This window comes from Notolepis coatsorum, assembly GCF_963971535.1.
Source record: "Notolepis coatsorum genome assembly, chromosome: 1".
Lineage (NCBI taxonomy): Eukaryota > Metazoa > Chordata > Actinopteri > Aulopiformes > Paralepididae > Notolepis > Notolepis coatsorum.
The window spans coordinates 131,427,317-131,447,316 of NC_140165.1; the positions used below are offsets into that span (position 1 = coordinate 131,427,317).

At 43.6% G+C, this 20,000-nt stretch overlaps 1 protein-coding gene across 1 annotated transcript in view; it reads right to left on the reverse strand.

Annotated features, from left to right (window-relative positions):
• The window catches only part of LOC311222761 (PDZ and LIM domain protein 5-like), a gene marked incomplete at its 5' end in the record, with an annotated part of 145,054 nt that overhangs the window by 22,001 nt on the left and 103,053 nt on the right, over positions 1-20,000 (reverse strand). The window lies entirely within an intron of this gene.

The following is a 20,000-nucleotide window of genomic DNA, read 5'->3' on the forward strand; positions in this document are numbered from 1 at the left end:
ATGTTATAATTGTGAATGATTTTCTGTAATGAGTTGTATGTGTTGTTTTCAAGCATCCTTGACTTCCAAGGACAACGATGTAAATAAGTCATTGGCTTTTCGTTCCTCTCCTTGACAAAAGCAAATATGTGATGTAATGATCTGTATATGTTTTGTTGTCTAAAATAAATACCATACCATACCATACCATGGATGGATGGATTTCCATCAAATAAATTTTTTTCTCCACCAAATAAACGAGATCCAACCTTGCAGGAAAGTTACAATCCGTACGCCCTTGTGAGATCAAGAACAATTCAAAGTTGTGGGGAGAGAAAACAACGCCCAGCAACAACAACACCACACACTTCCCTGTCAAGAGTTCTAAATCCCAGACCTCCAACCTTAAGTGTAAATACAGTAACAACCAAAACAGTGTCATACTCAGCGACACTTCCTATATTTTGCTATAGTATGCGCAAAAAACATTCCCCCTCCAGAGAGGCGTAATTTTCACACCAGGAGAGAGTCCAGGCCGCGTACCTAATGATGGAGACGGGACAAGCAGGTCTGAGCCACACTTACAGTAAAGGACCTTATTTCAAAACAAACAGCAGGAGTATCGGGTTGAATGACTAGAGCGGAGACTAATGCACCCCAGTGAAGTGAAATATGGCACAGTTTAACTAACAGAGGTGTCCGTTCCAGATGGAGACAAATGCCAGACCACCAGCGCTAGCGATGGAGTGGAGACTAAACCCCCAGGGTTACTGTGTAGACCTTGGCTTCACATACATGCACTGCCCTGCTTGACACACAGAGACTGGTAACTATTGCTGAAGTCCCACCACCCTTTATCAACCCCTCAATAGTATAGAAGGATTTTCCAATCAATTGCTCTCGGCGGTGGAGCAGAACTGTCTATGATGGCTACAAAAAAACGGTGGGTCATCATGACCCCCAAATGGGTTGTAGGTCTACTTCCAGGTTAGGCCACACATGAAGGCTTTACTAACATGTTTTCATGGGTCCTACGGTACAGGGTATAGAAACAACAGTGGAGCAGGAGTGGTTGTCTGGCAATCAGAATGTTCCCAGTCCGATTCAGGCTCCTCCCGGCGGCGTGTCGAAGTGTCCGTGAGCGAGATACTTAACCCCTAACTGCTCCCGATGAGTGGTTGCCACTGCAGTCGGTGTGAGTGAATGGGTGAGACACAAGTTGTAAAGCGCTTTGGATAAAAGCAAATTTTTTTATTTAAGTCTCAGATTTGTGGGTTTAGCTTGCTCAATATTAAGGATGCTCACTTTATATGTAAAGTAACTATCCAGTAGCAGAACACCAGCTCGGATGATGAAAATGGAGACAATTATCTTATGCAGCACTTTGTCGCGGCAAGGACCACCCAGAAATGCACCCGTGATCCTTTTGGAGTCCCAGCTCGTAGTTTAAGATTACACTGCAGTACACTAAGCTAGAGCAAAGAGGTGTCACAGTTTAAGATTACACTGCAGTACACTAAGCTATGATGAAATGGAGACAATTCTCTTATGTACTGTGGCATTTGTCGAGGACCACCCAGAAACAGACCGAGATCCCTTTTGGAGTTCCAACTCATAATGTTCAAATCCTTATAGAGTTTACTATCACACTACAGTACACTAAGCTAGAGCAAAGAGGTGTCACAGTTTAAGATCACACCGCAGAATAAGCTAGAATAAAGGGGTGTCACAGTTTAAGATCACACCGCAGAATAAGCTAGAATAAAGAGGTGTCACGGTTTAAGATCACACCGCAGAATAAGCTAGAATAAAGAGGTGTCACGGTTTAAGATCACACCGCAGAATAAGCTAGAATAAAGAGGTGTCACGGTTTAAGATCACACCGCAGAATAAGCTAGAATAAAGGGGTGTCACAGTTTAAGATCACACCGCAGAATAAGCTAGAATAAAGAGGTGTCACAGTTTAAGATCACACCGCAGAATAAGCTAGAATAAAGAGGTGTCACGGTTTAAGATCACACCGCAGAATAAGCTAGAATAAAGAGCTGTCCGTTCCAGATATACACAGACGCCGTGTGACGGCTGTGCTGGCGGTGCGGGAGGCAGAGCACACAGAACGACCATGAAGCAGAGACCAGGGAATCTCTCCAGGGCAACGCATTCCCTTCAGTAGGTCTCTTCAATCAACAGAGCGGAGGAAACATGTCCTCCATCAGTAGCCAACCAGGTTTCTGCAGAATCTGCACAATCCTTGTTTCCTTCCTGACATGACAAAAGTGCCCTAAGTAAATGTCCCGCCGGTCCTGCTGGTCCAATGATTATCATCCTCACCGCAACAGAATTGATAAAAGTTGATAGTTGAAAGACTACAGAAATACACGTCCGTGGTCAAAACACATTGGAACCTCTCTCGCTGTCCACAATATATCAGAACAGAATGACCTGTCAACCGAGTCGCTTGCTGTGTGTACATACAGGAAGTACATACAGCAAGAAAGTTATCATTAGGGTAACTGTCTCTGTCTTCGTTCAACACCGCCGCCCGCCGAACCCGTGGGAACCTGTCTGGGAGACTCACTGGCCTGGGACAAAACCTCACATAGCAACTTCCTAGAAACCTCAACACATTCTCTCTTAAACTTTCTCTCTCTTTGGGCAACACATTTACTTGTAATGCCACAGATAACAGATTTCATCATAGGGAAAACACTCTCTCTCTATCTCTCTCTCTCTCTCTCTCTCTCTCTCTCTCTCTCTCATTTAAGACAACATATTATCATGTCATTCCAACACATTCTGTCTGTACTGTCTATCTGTATGTCATGTATGTCATATATGTTACGATGAATTGAAAATGGGGGACCCTGATGTAAACAAGACGAAAGTCTTTCTCTGGTCTGCATCCCCTTAACAATTGTATGTATTGAGCCGTACTGTACTGTACCCATTCTGCAATCTGTTAATAAAGTTTTCAATCAATCAATCAATCAATCAATCAATCAATCAATCAATCAATCAATTCACCCATATAGGTCTTCTCTTCTCTGGGGCAGTCCAGTGGTCTCCCTTTGGACCACACATTCATTCTTGGGGGAAACTCGTTTTCTCTTGGCTCTCTGTCTCTCTTGTGTCAACGTTCTCTTAGTTGCCCGTTCAGATGTAGCGCGAGTAGCCAGAGGTCCTGCTCTAGTGATGGACGGGAGACAAATCTGTCACCTCCTCACTCTGCCACCCCCCCCACCCCACCCTCACCACCACCTCCTATTAGAGACACAGAATGAATGAGCCCTCTATGAGACACACACTGTGTGTGTGTGTGTGTGTGTGTGTGTGTGTGTGTGTGTGTGTGTGTGTGTGTTTATATGTGCAGTGTGTGTCTGAGTAGGTGAGTGTGAGTGTGAGTGTAAGAGAGAGAGAGAGAGAGAGAGAGAGAGAGAGAGAGAGAGAGAGAGAGAGAGAGAGAGAGAGAGAGAGAGAGAGAGAGAGAGAGAGAGAGAGAGAGAGAGAGAGAGAGAGAGAGAGAGAGAGAGAGAGAGAGAGAGAGAGAGAAGAGAGAGAGAGAACAGTGTAACACAGGTGAATTCTTCGCCAGCTGAGGATCCTGGGTGGGCCAACAACTACTCACCCAGGCCTTTTCTACCCATAATGCATAGCTGTAGCTGTAGCCTGTGCCAGCTGCTGGAGGGCTGCCATCTCCCACAGGGAACCCCTGGGAGACAAGTGTTATGGCAACTGCTGCCATGACTACCGTGAGGTGTGTGTGTTGGTGTCTGCGTGTGTGCATAGACATATGTGTGTCTGTAGTACTGTACAATTGTGTGTCTGTACTGTGCAAGCGCGTGCGTATATGTGTGTCAGCTGCCCTCCCAGGTCCAGTCTTGACGTGCCATGTCCAGACACACCTCGTTTAAACACTGGATGTCCTCCATAACATGAAGTGGTCCCTGTAGGGAGGGTGGAGGCCACAGTACACAGGACTACATTCAAAACCATTTACTGCAGCTCCCCTTTCTGAAAGCTAACGGGTGGTCACGGGCCACTGGCATGCACTTCTCCCGTCGTCCCGCTGGCCCGGAGCTGCCAACCCTCTGCCCGCCGGCACCCTGTGACCACTGATAGCTAAATACCACGGGCCGAGACATTCCACCGCCAGAGAAGGATCCAATTCAGGTGGAGAAGTGGGGGTATTTAACACAGGAGTGTGTTTACACCAAGGGGCTGCTACTGGGGGGGTTTCAGCCTCGTTACTCATGCCGTGTGGAGTGTTTAACAGAGTTACTCTTTTAAAGAGGCCATCCTCCATCCACACACACACACACACACACGCGCGCGCGCGCACGCACACACACACACACACAAACACACACAGATGCAGATTGCAGATTGAGAAAGTCTGTGACACGGTTACATAGACTCTCGCTCATGCTCACAACAGCATATACAGGCTAACAAAGCAAGGGTAAAATAAGGTAGATGTGATGTTAATAACGTGAAAATAGAACATTTAGGGGTGGAGAGAAGAGAAGAGAAGAGAAGAGAAGAGAAGAGAAGAGAAGAGAAGAGGTTTCCATATTTACCTAAATATATAGACAGCATTGACAGGAGAAGAGAGGAGAGGGTCACCCTTATCTGTGGCTGACTGGTGCCAGGAAACTCTTGGGTGGAAGAGTGGGAATACAAGGAATGCACAGAGATGACAGGATGATGATGAGATGACAGGTGATAATGAGATGACAGGATGATGATGAGATGACAGGATGATGATGAGATGATAATGAGATAACAGGATGATAATGAGATGACAGGATGATAATGAGATGACAATGAGATGACAGGATGATAAGTAGATGACATGATGACAATGAGATGACAGGATGATAATGGGATCACATGATGATAATGAGCAAAGGAGAGCAAGATAAACAAGGATGGAGAGAAACGCAGGAGTGAACAACAAAAAAGAATTGATAGAGGTCAACAATGGTGATGTAACCAAGCCGGAGGTACCGCTGACAGCTGGATTCGAACCCAGTGTCTCTGCGGTGGTAGGCGAACGCATAGTCCGCTGCGCCACCCAGCCGCCCCTATGTTTACATTAATGTCTGTATTCAAATGCAAAGTGATGCCACAGCAGGTGAGTGATGGTTTCAAGGGTAGGTAGGGACCTAGCCTCAAATGAAGGCCCAGAATGGTATTAACATTGAAGTCAAGAAAAGAATTTACACGATATACACAAAAATATGATTTGACACAGGATAGCTTGTTCGTAGGAGTGTGTGCACGCACATCCAAGCCAAGGAGGGCTTGCCAGGCTGCAGGGCTCTAATGTCCACTTGTTTATTACACCAACTAGTAGTAACGTTTCCAGCACAGCTGCTCTTCATCAGACTAAAGCTTGTTTGTTCCAACATAAACACATATTGGATGTGAGCATGAACACGTGCTCACAGTAACACACGCTGTGTCATCTTTTTGTAACGTGGCAGGCATTATAAGTTATAATAGAACTGCCCTTTACACAAACATTAAATAACAGACCTTTCATTACAATACTATAATAACAGTAGCCACTGCCAGAATAGTGACACATGTATCACGTGTGGTGAGCACACGCATGCATGCACAATGAAGACAGAAGATTGCGTTGTCTCAATCATTTTAACTATAAACTGAGCTCAAAGTATGAGCTCACTGACTGAAATTTCCAACAAAAAACATCAATTGTCAAATAATATTGATCACATTAACTAGACTAGATGTTTTTGAGGAAATTAGAAAGGGAACAACAACTTAACCCTTGTGTCTGATCAGATTCTTATTTTTTGATAACTTTGCAGTGATTATGTTTGTAGCCAATATATGTGGCAAAGGTGTGTAATCTTTGAATTATCTTTGAATTATTTTGACTTTCTCTTTCATAAATTGTTTATTCAACTTCAGCCCCAATCATAACCACCACATTTTTGTAATGTCAGATTTAACAACTCCTTTCAGAAAAGTGGGAGTATTTCATTTTTTTATCTGAAGTTGAATAAAATATTTATGGAAAAGAAAGTGTGAAATTATTTCAACATATAATCTTTTTATGGCGTTTTTCAATTTAGTCCCCTAATATGGTAAGAGTATAACACTTTAGTTTTCAGACACAAGGGTTAAATTATTTATTTGTTTCTTGGCAGATTTAACATTGGGCTTTTGACAGGGGAGATGATGCATTGCATGGTAACGTTAGCTAGCTAACATCCACATCTTTATTTGTATCATTGACTAACCTGCTGGTTCCTTGACCTTGGTGCAAGAAAACATTTGATAAATGTTGCCGGATTTAGCAGCATCTCCTGTAAGGGCCTTTCTTTTTCTTTGTTGTATCCCTCTCTCCTCCACCCTTTCTCTTTCTTCCACTGTCCATCTTGACATCAACGTTAATTGACTTTCGCTCTACTGTATCTCTCCCGAGTCCCACTACCTGGCTCATTGCCTGGCTGTTATTCTGCATCTGAGTGCCATCTGCCATTCCATTCACCGCCTCCGCTGTCAATCAGTTGTATCGCTTGGTCCCGCCTCCACCAATCACAAGCGGCAGCACGGCTCCATTGTGTGTGTGTGATCCGCGTGAGGGAGAGAGGCGTGATTTTTTTTCGTAGCCGCAGTTTGCGGAGACGCTCTCTGATTGGCCACTGACGTTTCTGGTCGTGTGACATGTGCGGGCAATCGTGTGACGCCTGTTTCTTTCACCGGTTAAGCTTAGGCACTCTTTCGAAGTTGGTTAAGGTTAGAGTTTGTCTTAGAGCAGGGCGATAGAACACCAGCCCTGATTCCAAACTCTAACCTTAACCAACTTCGAAATAGTCGCCTAAGCTTAACCAGTGATAAACTAGGCGTTAGGTAGTTTGCATGCGGTTCGAGGCGGAAATGGGCAAAGACACAGGCATCACGCAATGGGGCACACATGTCACATGACCAGAAACGTCAGTGGCCAATCAGAGAGCGTCTACGCAAACTGCGTCTACGAAAAAAAATCATGCGGGAGAGAAAGTCAGATAGTTCTCCAACTCTGTCGCAGACAGTGAAATCCTGGTTGTTCCCCACCCACCTAGGTTATCTAACTATCGCGCAGCGCCGCCGCCACAACTAGAAACAATGGCCTGACAAAAAATAAATAAAAATGTATAATATGGTATAATATGTATAATAATGTATAATTTTTTATATATCTGTGCAGGCCAGGCCACCGGGAAAACTCCCGGTGCTCCCGATGCCTTGAGCTTTCAAAGCCTCCGGCCTGACTGGTGTCCATGTGCAGCACTGCACTCTATATCCCAATAGCACATTGAGGCTTAAGGCCTCTACATGCTACAGCAACTTCAAAGCAACTGCACCACAACATCGACAAAGCAACGGTGTTGCAGACACTCTACCTTTATGCTTCTGCAAAATCAACGCGCAGCCTATGTAACATTGTACCCCGTACGTAGCTAGGTTCCCTAGATAGATGACGCTCCCCTTCTCAACCAACCCATTGATAACAAGCAGAAAAATTAAGCATAATTTTTACTTCCGGGCGGGGGCTTTCAAAATAAAAGAGCGAGTCTAAAAGCACCGTAAATACGTTAATTTTTTACAATATCTAACGTTACACGAACCTAAACTAATCTAAAGTTAGTTTAGGTTCGTGTTAACGTTAGATAATGTACAAAATAAACGTATTTTCGGTGCTTTTAGTCGTCGCTCTTTTATTTTGAAATCCCCCGACCGGAAGTATTATAGTGTCTGTTGCTAGCAGCTTAACTTTTGTCAGCCGGTTCTGTGCTTTTTAACGTAACTTCATTAGTTTCCAATGGAGAGGAGAGAAAGACCGGCTCACATGCAGCTCAAACTACCTGTTGGAATAAATTAATTGATTGATGTTTAACTTGTGTGTGTCCAGTCATTTCGACTAGCAAACGTTGTATTTAACATTACCTCAGGATACCATTGTATTTAGTTGGTTAGCTATGTAGCTAATGTGGATAGCATTTTGAATAGCACCAATGCTAGCTGGCTGGCTACAGCTTTATTTACTAAATTATGGAGGCTTTTTAATCGTCAAGGTAAGAGAGGATTTGTCATGATCAACTGAAGGCGTATGCTATGGAACAATATCTGCTTGGGTTTTCAGAAAAAGGCCAGTTATGACGCTAATTATTTAGCTAATATTGATAGCATAGCTTGCTGGCTACAACAATGGCGGATGGTATTCCTCGCTGCGGGAGTCGGACCAATATTATTCTATGACAGCCCTGCCCCCATTCACTACCAACCAATCACTGCTACGCAATACCAACGCAACGGGTGTTTAGATTAGATTTTGGAGACAGGTACACAACATCCTCGCAACACAGTTTACAAGACTCTCTGCAACAAGCGCGTTGAAATCGCGCCGATGTTGTGTTGAAGTTGCTTTGAAGTTGCTGTAGCATGTAGAGGCCTTTACACTATTTGTAATATTTGTACCTACAGCATATGAGTAACCAGCAGGGGTGTTAAGTACTTGAGTAATTGTACTTCGTTACAGTACTTAAGTACTGTTTTTGGGGATTTGTACTTTACTCGAGTATTATTAGGTTTGTATACTTGTACTTTTACTCAATTACATTTAAGAGAAAAGAAACGTACTTTTTACTCCATACATTTAAAATGCAGACCTACAAAGTACAAAGTACAAATCTCGCAGGTCCAACTATTTTAATTAGTATATTTGTTTCTGTGGCCAAACTAGCGGTAACGTTATTAATCCTGCGGCCGCGCTTTATTTAAAAACAGCCAATCAAATCCCCAACAATGGAAAATTAACCCGCCCATACCCATGCTGATTGGTCCTTGTGCAAGACTAGAAAGCGGGTATCTTTGATTAGACACCTGCTATCAGAAGAATAGACAGTCAGAAATTGTCTTTTACTTTTTAGTACTTAAGTACATGTAAAAGTTGAAACTTTTTTAGTGTGTTTTTAGCCAGATACTCTGACTTTTACTTGAGTACGATTTTGAGACGTTACCCATACTTTCACTTAAGTATGATATGATATGATATGATATGATATGATATGATATGGTATAATATGATATGATATTTGAATTTATAATGCGCCCCCCAGCCAATTTTTACATCGGTCCGGGGCACAGCCCGGGAAAAAAATTATACGAATAAATGGACAGGACAAAGAAAACAGGGAACCAGGCAGACGGACAGACAGAGAACATGAGAACACCTCAGACACGCAACACAACAATAAAGTAACTCAGTGATCATCCAGAGCGAGAAGGTGGGTTTTAAGCAAGGCCTTGAATGTCTGTATGGTGTTGGCAGACTTGATCTTGAGAGGGAGCTTATTCCACAGTGTCGGCGCCATCACTGCAAAGGCCCGGAAACCCTTTGTCACCAGTTTGGCCCACGGGACCCTCAGACACAGTTGGTCATTTCTGGGTACTTTGAGGCTTACAATATTTGTAATATTTGTACCTACAGCATATGGGTACCGTAACCAGTGCTTTATTCTTAGTTCCGTAACAAGGTCAGTATCTGCTGCTCTGAGTGTCCTTCCAAGACCAAACGCTGGTCAGATTAGCCAGACGAACAAGCTAACAACATGCGTTCACATTAGCCAAGCTAATGTGCTAACAACAGGTGACAAGTGGAGCAGGAAACCAGATGCTCCCATGCCTTTCATTCATAACGGCCAATTACAGCACAGTTCGTTAATATCCTCCACCAATCAGGTAAATTACTGCAGTGGTTAATTGGATTCCGCTGGCCTGTGATTGGGTGATTGATTGGAGACACCCCGCTGGTCTGATCCAACAGGAGCTGGTTAGAACGCTGACCATCTGGAGTCACTGCAGCTACATTATGAGCATTGTTACCTCCAAGGGGTTAATGATAAGAGGATGGGGAGGAAGGAGGGAGAAAAGGAATGAGGATGAGAGGAAAGAAAATGGATTCATCTGACTCTGGCCGGATCCCATTCTTGTCCTAGCCCCTTGCCCCTCTGGGGAATCCCCGTCGTACCGGGTGTTGTTTTTCTCACTTTACAAAGTGCCGGTCCAATGAATAAATGATGCAGGTCAGTTCACTACGCCACGCCCTCACCACCCGAGGGAGCAGGAGGGAGCAGGCGATCAAATCCCTTCACTTCTGCCACATCTCTTTGATTGGAACAATGGAATCAGTTACTGACTAACACTCGGGACATCCCGATCAGGTTGTTTTTGTTTGCCCCTGATCCAGATCGGAGTCATTGATATTGAGTATCTGCCTTTGAGTCCCGATACGATATTTGTATTTCCCTAGATAATACAGCTGCACAGTGGACACACCAGGTATATTATTAAAGTTAGTCAACCCCAATCCAATGTAGGTACAATATGCTTGGTAATTCAATAGCTCTGCTTAAAGAAAAAAATTACTTGCATTACAGCTTATTTTGTAATGGTTTAAATATTTCTTTTTACATTAAAGGATATTAATATAGTTAATGGTTAGTCAATAGTAAACACATTTGCAGTAAACGTATAATGTACTGCAGCCTGAGGGGTAAATGTACTGCAGCCTGAGGGGTAAATGTACTGCAGCCTGAGGGGTAAATGTTCTGCAGCCTGAGGGGTAAATGTTCTGCAGCCTGAGGGGTAAATGTTCTGCAGCCTGAGGGGTAAATGTACTGCAGCTTGGGGGGTAAATGTACTGCAGCTTGGGGGGTAAATGTACTGCAGCTTGGGGGGTAAATGTACTGCAGCTTGGGGGGTAAATGTACTGCAGCTTGAGGTGTAAATGTACTGCAGCTTGAGGGGTAAATGTACTGCAGCTTGAGGGGTAAATGTACTGCAGCTTGGGGGGTAAATGTACTGCAGCCTGAGGGGTAAATGTACTGCAGCTTGAGGGGTAAATGTACTGCAGCTTGAGGGGTAAATGTACTGCAGCTTGAGGGGTAAATGTACTGCAGCTTGAGGGGTAAATGTACTGCAGCTTGAGGGGTAAATGTACTGCAGCTTAATCCATATTAGCAGGAGGAGAAAATGTGCACAAAACCTTGTTGTTTTGGTTCTATGGCGAGAGCTCTTAGAAATGCGACTGCTCATGGCTGCGCTGGATGGTGTGCATGCTACACCGGATGGTCTAACTACTACTAGGTTCACATCACACACAGCTCAGCGGTCTCCATATTATTCTGTTTCACCGGGAGAAATGCCATGTCTACCATTACATTAATACATGATTATTTTTATTATTATTATTATTATTATTATTATTATTATTATTATTATTATTATTATTATTATTATTATTATTATTATTATTATTATTATTATTATTATTATTATTATTATTATTATTATTATTATTATTATTATTATTATTCGAAATTGTATTACATCAATACATTATTATTAGTATTATTATTGTTATTGTTAACACTTTAATCGCCGATGACGTGTTTAGACGTCATTCCTAGCCATGCTCATTCTGCCGAAGACGCCGTAACTCGTCTTTGATGTCAATATTTCAAAAATCTGTGATCGAAATCATATTTCTCCTCCGGGGACCTGAGATATACTGCTGATCTCCACTCAACTCTCTAGCGGTTCAAGAGCGCCATCTGGTGGCCGATCGGCAGATCGCAAACAGGAAGTGACTCGTCAAACAGGAAGTGCTCATCCATAAATCGTCCAGGCACTCGCGATCATTAGCAGGACTCTATCTCAACACACTGGATAATCAATCGCTCGCCCTAACTCAATAAACAACGTTATTTGGACGTATATAGTATTATACAACCTGGAAATGGTTCATCAGGATCAACATCCCATAATCGAAAACTGTCTACTCCACGCTGATCGTCCAACGGCGCGAGGAAGATACGGTGAGTTTCAACGTTATTTTCTAACATATTCTATACTAACTGATCTGATGATCATATGACCCACACTAGATGAATGGTATAACGTTGCCCACGGAATTATAAACGCCCCCTCGCCCATCCGGTCAATATCAGATGATACGTAGTAACTTCTAGAAGTACCTCCAGTTGAAATTTTTCATATGGCACCGATCGCTACCAAACTGTATTTGATCATCAATATAATGCATTTGGGGCTATAAATCAAGTTCTGAAGAAAGCTGCAGAAAACGATAAAAACATACTTATACTTTAGACCATATTTTAGTATGAATATGTGAATGAAAAAGTATATCGTTGCTACACCCTGAACAATGGATATAGGACATTGAATGGGCCCTAATAATGTCAATTTAGCAATAGAATTAAAAAAGTTATAGCCCTGCAAAGAAGGGGAACTTCTCCATAGACAAATAGAGCTGGCTAGGGATGGTAAATTATGAATTTAACCATGGCGATCAAAGTGTTAATATTATTATTATTATTATTATTATTATTATTATTATTATTATTATTATTATTATTATTATTATTATTATTATTTTCACCTGAATGGAAAGTTCATAATTCTCTTTTAAATGTCATGGATTCAGAGCTGATGAAACCCATTAAAAAACATTGACCTTCCTATCAGGTGGTCTGTCCCTCAGGCCTGCACTACTGGGCTCTACCTCTTGGGCAGGTGCAGAGCACTGACACTGCGCTTCTTCTTCCTCCTCAGACGGAGGGGCGGGGCTTCGGTGTGGGAGTAATGAGCAGAGCGTCCAATAAGGACTGAGAGACACCGCCCCCCCGGGACAGCCTAGGAGGGCTCTGGTAGGTTGAACTGGTCAGGAAACAGAGGGGTTGAGGGGAGGACGTGGAGAGGAAAGGAAGGGAAGAATACAAATAAAGGAGAGAGAGAGAGAGGAAAAGAGGGATTGAGCAGAGAGGGAAAGGAAGCATCTTAGGAGAAGGATGATGATGAGATCATGAAAGCAGAGTAAACAATAGATGAGATATGTCAGACACACACACACACACACACACACACACACACACACACACACACACACACACACACACACACACACACACACACACACACACACACACACACAACACACACACACACACACACACACACACACACACACACACGTGCACACTAACAAGTAAGCACACACACACACACACACATTACCTGGCCTGCCTGGGAGTGAGAGCAGCAGCTATGGGCAGGGTCGGGGCACTGGGGGTGAGGGAAGGGGGAGAGGGGGCCGCTCTGGGTAGGAAGTCAAGAGGATTCAAAAGCAGCTCTCTCCTGAACACACACACACACACACACACACACGCACACACACGCACACACACGCACACACACACACACACACACACACACACACACACACACACACACACACACACACACACACACACACACACACACACACACACACACACACACACACACACACACACACACACACACACACACACACACACACACACACACACAGCAGTGTTCCCGTCATAACACCACACAGGACAGTGGACAGAATGGTCAGAACAGAGAAATAATGACGACAGAGGAGGAGAGAATGTTGCTGCAAGGTAGCATGAAGTCCATCCACTGGAGTCCATGAATGGACCATTTCAATACTGACAAACATGAAAGGATCACTTTAACAGTGCCACGCCGTGTCCACAAATGCATTACACTGAATGCTCGCTAGGGCGGGCATGACAATTCCTATGCAAAATGCAGATGAGAGCTGTACAATCGAGCTACATCCAACTCTGAATCAGTTTTACCCAAGTGGTACAATGATTTTGGCTTGGTGTGAGCAAAGGGCTGAACATGTTCAAAGTGATAATGTTGTGGGTGATGTTGTACCTGACTGGTTTGGGAGAGTATACATGCTGGATGGATGAGACAGCAGAGAGAAACACATTCATGTGGACTGGAGACCTGAGGAGGAGGGCAGACAGGCTCAACACTGAAGGCTTTCAATCACAGGATATATTGCTGCCATTAGATGAAAACCCCTAATCTCCAACAAGAAAGCTTTTAAAGGAATGAAAACGTTATTCCTATTAATGATGGTGTGTGCTTTTCGTTTTGTGTTTCTTAGGTACTGTACTGCATATGAAACTCACTTAACACATAACCATATAAGCTTTAATTTCCCATAAAGAAACACCAACATTTGTTTGAAATAGGAGAATTGGAGATACATGAATATGGCTTATTTTACATTTGTGGTGGTGTTGCACCTGTGTTGAGATGAGGGATCAAAATGACTTGGAGCTTCTGCTGGATGAACAGTGGTCCTTACTGGATGAACAGTAGGAGTTCTTACTGGATGAACAGTGGGAGTCCTTACTGGATCAACATTGGGTCTGTACTGGATCAACAATGATAGTCTGTACTGGATCAACAGTGGGGGTCGGTACTGGATCAACAGTGGGGGTCGGTACTGGATCAACAGTGGGCGTCGGTACTTGATCAACAGTGGAGGTCGGTACTGGATCAACAGTGGGGGTCGGTACTGGATCAACAGTGATAGTCTGTATTGGATCAACAGCGGGGATCGGTACTGGATCAACAGTGGGGGTCGGTACTGGATCAACAGCGGGGGTCGGTACTGGATCAACAGTGGGGGTCGGTACTGGATCAACAGTGGGGGTCGGTACTTGATCAACAGTGGGGGTCGGTACTGGATCAACAGTGGGGGTCGGTACTGGATCAACAGTGGGGGTCGGTACTTGATCAACAGTGGGGGTCGGTACTGGATCAACAGTGGGGGTCGGTACTGGATCAACAGCGGGGGTCCGCACTTCATGGACCGCATTGCTGCTATGGCCAATCAAGACTTCACTTGACTCAACCTTTTCTGAGTCTATGCTGCCCTCTAGTGACATCATTGGAGAACTGCTGAAGTAAGGGAGGGATGAATCAGTGATCTGAACATGGTACTGCACTAGGACTAGTTAAACACACAATTCTCTGTAACTGTTATTAACTTAAAGGGTGGTTTGCAAAGTATGGTGAATTAAGTGCCCATAATTGTCTGTTATTAGGCTATAATTTAACCTGGTGATTTAGAAGTCACAAGATAATTTGGGGCCTCTTTGTGAAAAGATATATAAATCAGGGAGGTGCAGAGAGGGCTGCCCAGAGACATTAAACCACTGCCTCTTCTCTATGATCAATTCATTATATTTCAAAAGTATATTACAGTATAGTCATTATGGCAGTTATTATCATTATTATCAGTCTACATTTATACTTAGTACAAAGGCTATAAAACATTGCCATGGATGACCTTGAGCTGGTAACACCTGGGGACTGATACAAGTCATTCCATGTCAAATACAACATGTGTACTTTTCAGCTACACTTGTGTGTGTGTGTGCGTGTGTGCGTGCATGCGTGTGTGTGTGTGTGCACTCTCTGCATGTCCCTGACACAGTATTATTATCACATTAATAGTCTTTCTTTGGTATAGATGTTTCTTCCTTGTGAAGATAATTCATATTTTAAATCTAGGGTGTAAAATTAGGATCTTCCTTCAATTCTTAATCAAATGTAAATAATTGTTTGGTGTCAAAGTTTACCATTCTGTCTATGCTGGACCAAGTTTGGGAGGGGGGGGGGTCACAGATTCATCCGTGTTCCTCTGTTTTTAGGGGTGAAGGTCTAAAAGGTTGAGAACCACAATCTAGTCTATCATAATCTAGTACAATATAGTCACATTATGTATTGCCCACAAGATAGATGGCACGTCCCCATACCGCTACAGTGTCATTCATACAACTTGTATTGACAACAACTGACATCAAGCAAGCTTCTTGATCATCCAACCTGATCAAGCAACAATTGTGATTGGAGGATCAGGGGAAAAAAAGGGTGGAGCTTGAGATAAGTGTGGATGAATGATGGGAGACTGGGGGAACTGACCAACTGAGCATAAGATACACCACCACCCCAACAACAACAACAACAACAACAACAACAACAAGACTATTGCTCATGTACCTGTCATTGACTACAATGGTGGCAAGGTCAGGACTTGGAGACGTTGCAGGAGGTGCGTCCGAGGCAGGTGGTTTCTGGACGGACACATGGTCTGAACCAGGAGAGGACGAGGGTACCAACATGTGGGCTGGTAGAAGCTTCGAGCCAGAGGAAGAGTCTTCTGTTGGTATTTGTGCTTGGAGAGGATTTGTACCAAGGGAATAGGATGCTGCCATGTGGCTCGGAGTTGAACTTGTGGAGGGAAATATCACAGCGGGTAGCTGGAGAACATTACCTTGCAAATGAGTTAGTGGTATTAAAAAGTCGCTTGGGGCTGGACTTGCGGAGGCTAGTATTGGTATCTGGGGTGAAGGACAACCAGCGACAAGGGCATGGGTAGTGATTATTTGAGTTGAGCTTGTACCAGGAGTTAAACTGGCCACTGGTACGTTAACTTGTATTAGACTGTTAGGTGTGGAATGCGTCGCTGCTGGTATATGAGCCAGTAGGACATTATTATCCTGGTTAGTCTTTCCTTGCATTTGGACTGGTAACTGATCGGAAACCATAGAGATATTATTGGAAACTGCATGGGAAGGACTGGATGTAGCTTCCTCCTCTGGCCGTTGCTGATTGGATGATGAGCCAGCTGGCCGTGGCTGTGGTTGGTCAATGTCACCGGATGAGGGTGTGGCGTCTAGGTCACTCAGGCCATTGCACATTGTGATTGGAGCATCTTCCCGGTCAGATGACTGTGTTATTGGAGATCCGAGTCTGACACATAGAACATGGTGTTATTGGATTTATGATGTTGAAAGGCAGTCTGTGTCTACTAGGGCTGTCCCCGACTAAGGATTTGGATAGTCGACTATGATTGGCGAAAATGTGCCGATAGTCGATTATTAGTCGACTATATAAAAAAAAAGAAAAAAAAAATATATATATATTTTTTAAATCATTCCATTTGGGCTGTGGGGGGTGCTTAATGTCTGAAGGAGTCGACTGAAGGCTTCTTGTCCTCTGCAAAAGCATGCAATTGGTCCACTGATGGATACATCTTGATATTTGTCTAGTCTAGTGTGTTCATTAGATGGGTGACATCCTCTTTCGGTGCCTCTGTGCCTGTTTTCTTAGGCAGTTAGCCTCTGGTATGCGTGCCATTAGCGTTAGCCACGCTTCTAGGCCTCTTCTCTTTTGGAAAGAATGATAGAAAAATATATATGTAAAAAAAAAAAAATATATATATACCGGTATATATATTTTTTATTTAAATTTTTGTATTCGACTAAGAGGTTGGCAGTCGACTACGGCTCCTTTCGGCCGATTAGTCGACTATTCGACTAATAGGGGTCAGCCCGAGTGTCTACCATATAGGTGTGTTTACGGTGAGGCACACTGTGTTCAGGGAGAAAGACACGTTTTAAAGATGCACGTTTTCTAGCGTGGGTGAGATCTTATGTGACTTAAATCACTCTTAATTAAATCCAGCGTATAATTAAAGAAAAACGGTGTAAATTTTTTTTTTATCAGATTTCATTAGTAAGATTGCGACAACCATACTGAACAGTGACAGGTTTCAGTACAGTCTAAACAGAGTAGAGGGGATTGCCATATCAGCCGCTCCTACCCCTGTTGATGAATCGGGCTGGGAAGTTAAGACTGTTGCTATGGGTTGCTACGGACGCCGGTCGCCATTTTTGGATTATCACTTACAGTAATTTGCATTGAAAAGTCGCCAAAACTACAAAATATTAGGACGGGGTGGAGAAAAATAAGACGATTTTCTGTGGCAGCTTCTCACACACCAACATATTCCCGTCAACACACACAACACGCTCGCCCAGAGGTTTGACGTCAGCTTCCCAAGCCGATACAGTTTAGTCATTTAGTACGGTAACAGTGTGGACAGTGCCCGGATAGATGATGCAAGGTGACAGGTGAGGGATTACACAGTTCTCACAGTTCTTCACTATACCTGGCCTCTCCACTGTCTGCCTCAGTTGGAGTAGGACAACTAGCAGAGGAAGGAAGGAAGGAAGGCAGGAAGGAAGGCAGGAAGGAAGGAAGGAAGGAAGGAAGGAAGGAAGGAAGGAAGGAAGGAAGGAAGGAAGGAAGGAAGGAAGGAAGGAAGGAAATGAGACAATGAATGAAGGAAACAAGGAAAAGAAAGCTTTATAAATTTATTAGCTACAGTTTGGAATAACAGAAGTATTCTATTTCAAACTCAAAACCACACAACTCACAGCTGCTGAAATAGCCCAAAATACCTGTGACTGTATACAATAATAGTGTATCGACTCAAGGCAGTAGTTATATAATTTATTATAAGAAGGCACTATAATAAAAGGTTGCATAGTCTGCATATAGCATGATCAAAGGTATGCAAGAAATGGAAAAAGCACTCGGAGAAATATTTTACAATGCAAAGGCCTATAGGCTGCCTGTGTGACAAAGTAATACTTGTGCATCACAAGCTTAGTGTCTTATTTATACATTCAAGTTCACTCAACATAATTCTGTTCAAAAGCAAACTGAAGCCGAGCTGGACTAGCAAGCCAGTGACCAAAGTAACTGAACAGGGTTTAATTAATTAGTAATGAGCCCAGGTGTGCTCGTGCTCGTAGTCTGGAAAACATCTGCAGTCTTGTCCTCGTCTCATCGGGGCTCCTGGTTCTCCCTCTGTGTATATGTGAGCATGTGTCTGTGTGTGTGGAAGTATAGGTTTTTTCTGTGCACATATTTCACATGTGTTTGTGTGTGTTTGTGAGCATGTTTGTATAAATGCATGTGTGTGTGTGTGTGTGTGTGTGTGTGTGTGTGTGTGTGTGTGTGTGTGTGTGTGTGTGTGTGTGTGTGTGTGTGTGTGTGTGTGTGTGTGTGTGTGTGTGTGTGTGTGTGTGTGTGTGTGTGTGTGCATCACATTCCACATGTCAACATGTGTTATTTGATGGGGAACATGTCTCTTCACCCACACCCCTGTCAGCACCGCCTGCCCTCTCTCCTCACCATGGTAACAGAATCCTGCTCAATGTCTCTATCATAGCTGCCTTTAACTGTTGGACACTAAAATCACACACACACACACACACACACACACACACACACACACACACACACACACCCCCACACACACACACCCCCCCCCCACACACACCCAACCCCCCCCCCCCCCCCCCCCCCCCACACACACACACACACACACACACACACACACACACACACACACACACACACACACACACACACACACACACACACACACACACACACACACACACACACACACACACACACACACACATGCAGGAACAGACACATACTGTACAGTAGGGACTAATATTTCCCCCAAAAATAAGATATTTTCTGTCCTGGGAATAGAAGCACACTAGCCCGGGAATCCCAGGAGAATTGATGCATTGGTCATAATTCAGTAAGAAGGACTAAATGAAACAAGGACAAATAGGCATAAACCTGTGGGTTCCCAACCTGGCAGCTTTATTATGTTGTGTTATTCCTCAACATTAGAAAGTACGTTATAACCTTTGGATGCAGCTTGCAGTTGGCTATAGCTGTGAGGACAGGACCATGGAATGTAAGCCAGAGCCCTACCAGAATTCAGGTTGTATAGCTTTGATATAAAATAGCATTTTATTTTGCTCGCCTGCGATCTATATCAGTGGGTGTTTTCTGGAATATTGGGCTACTCGAAGTCAGGACAATTATATAACATAGGTATATACCGCAATGCAAATAACTGCTTTTGGAGCAGCAACTTGGATAAGATGTTGAGCAACTTCCAGGAGCGTTAAACCATGGCGGTGGACAGAAGAACCTTGGCCGGAGTTTGAATGACAGGAGTAATTCCTATGTATAACAGCAGCGTAACAGATATAACAGATATAATCATGCATTATTTCTTTGCAGGTGAACGTAGCTAGTGTAGCATCATCTGATCAGTATAGCCTTGGTGCCGCCTGCTTCACGTGAGCAACTGTCGAAATCTAGCATCTCTAAATAACCTGGATGATTTCCCTTTCTGTCTCGCACCGAAAATCCATATAAAAATGTCTTAATCCTTTCATTCGTTTGGC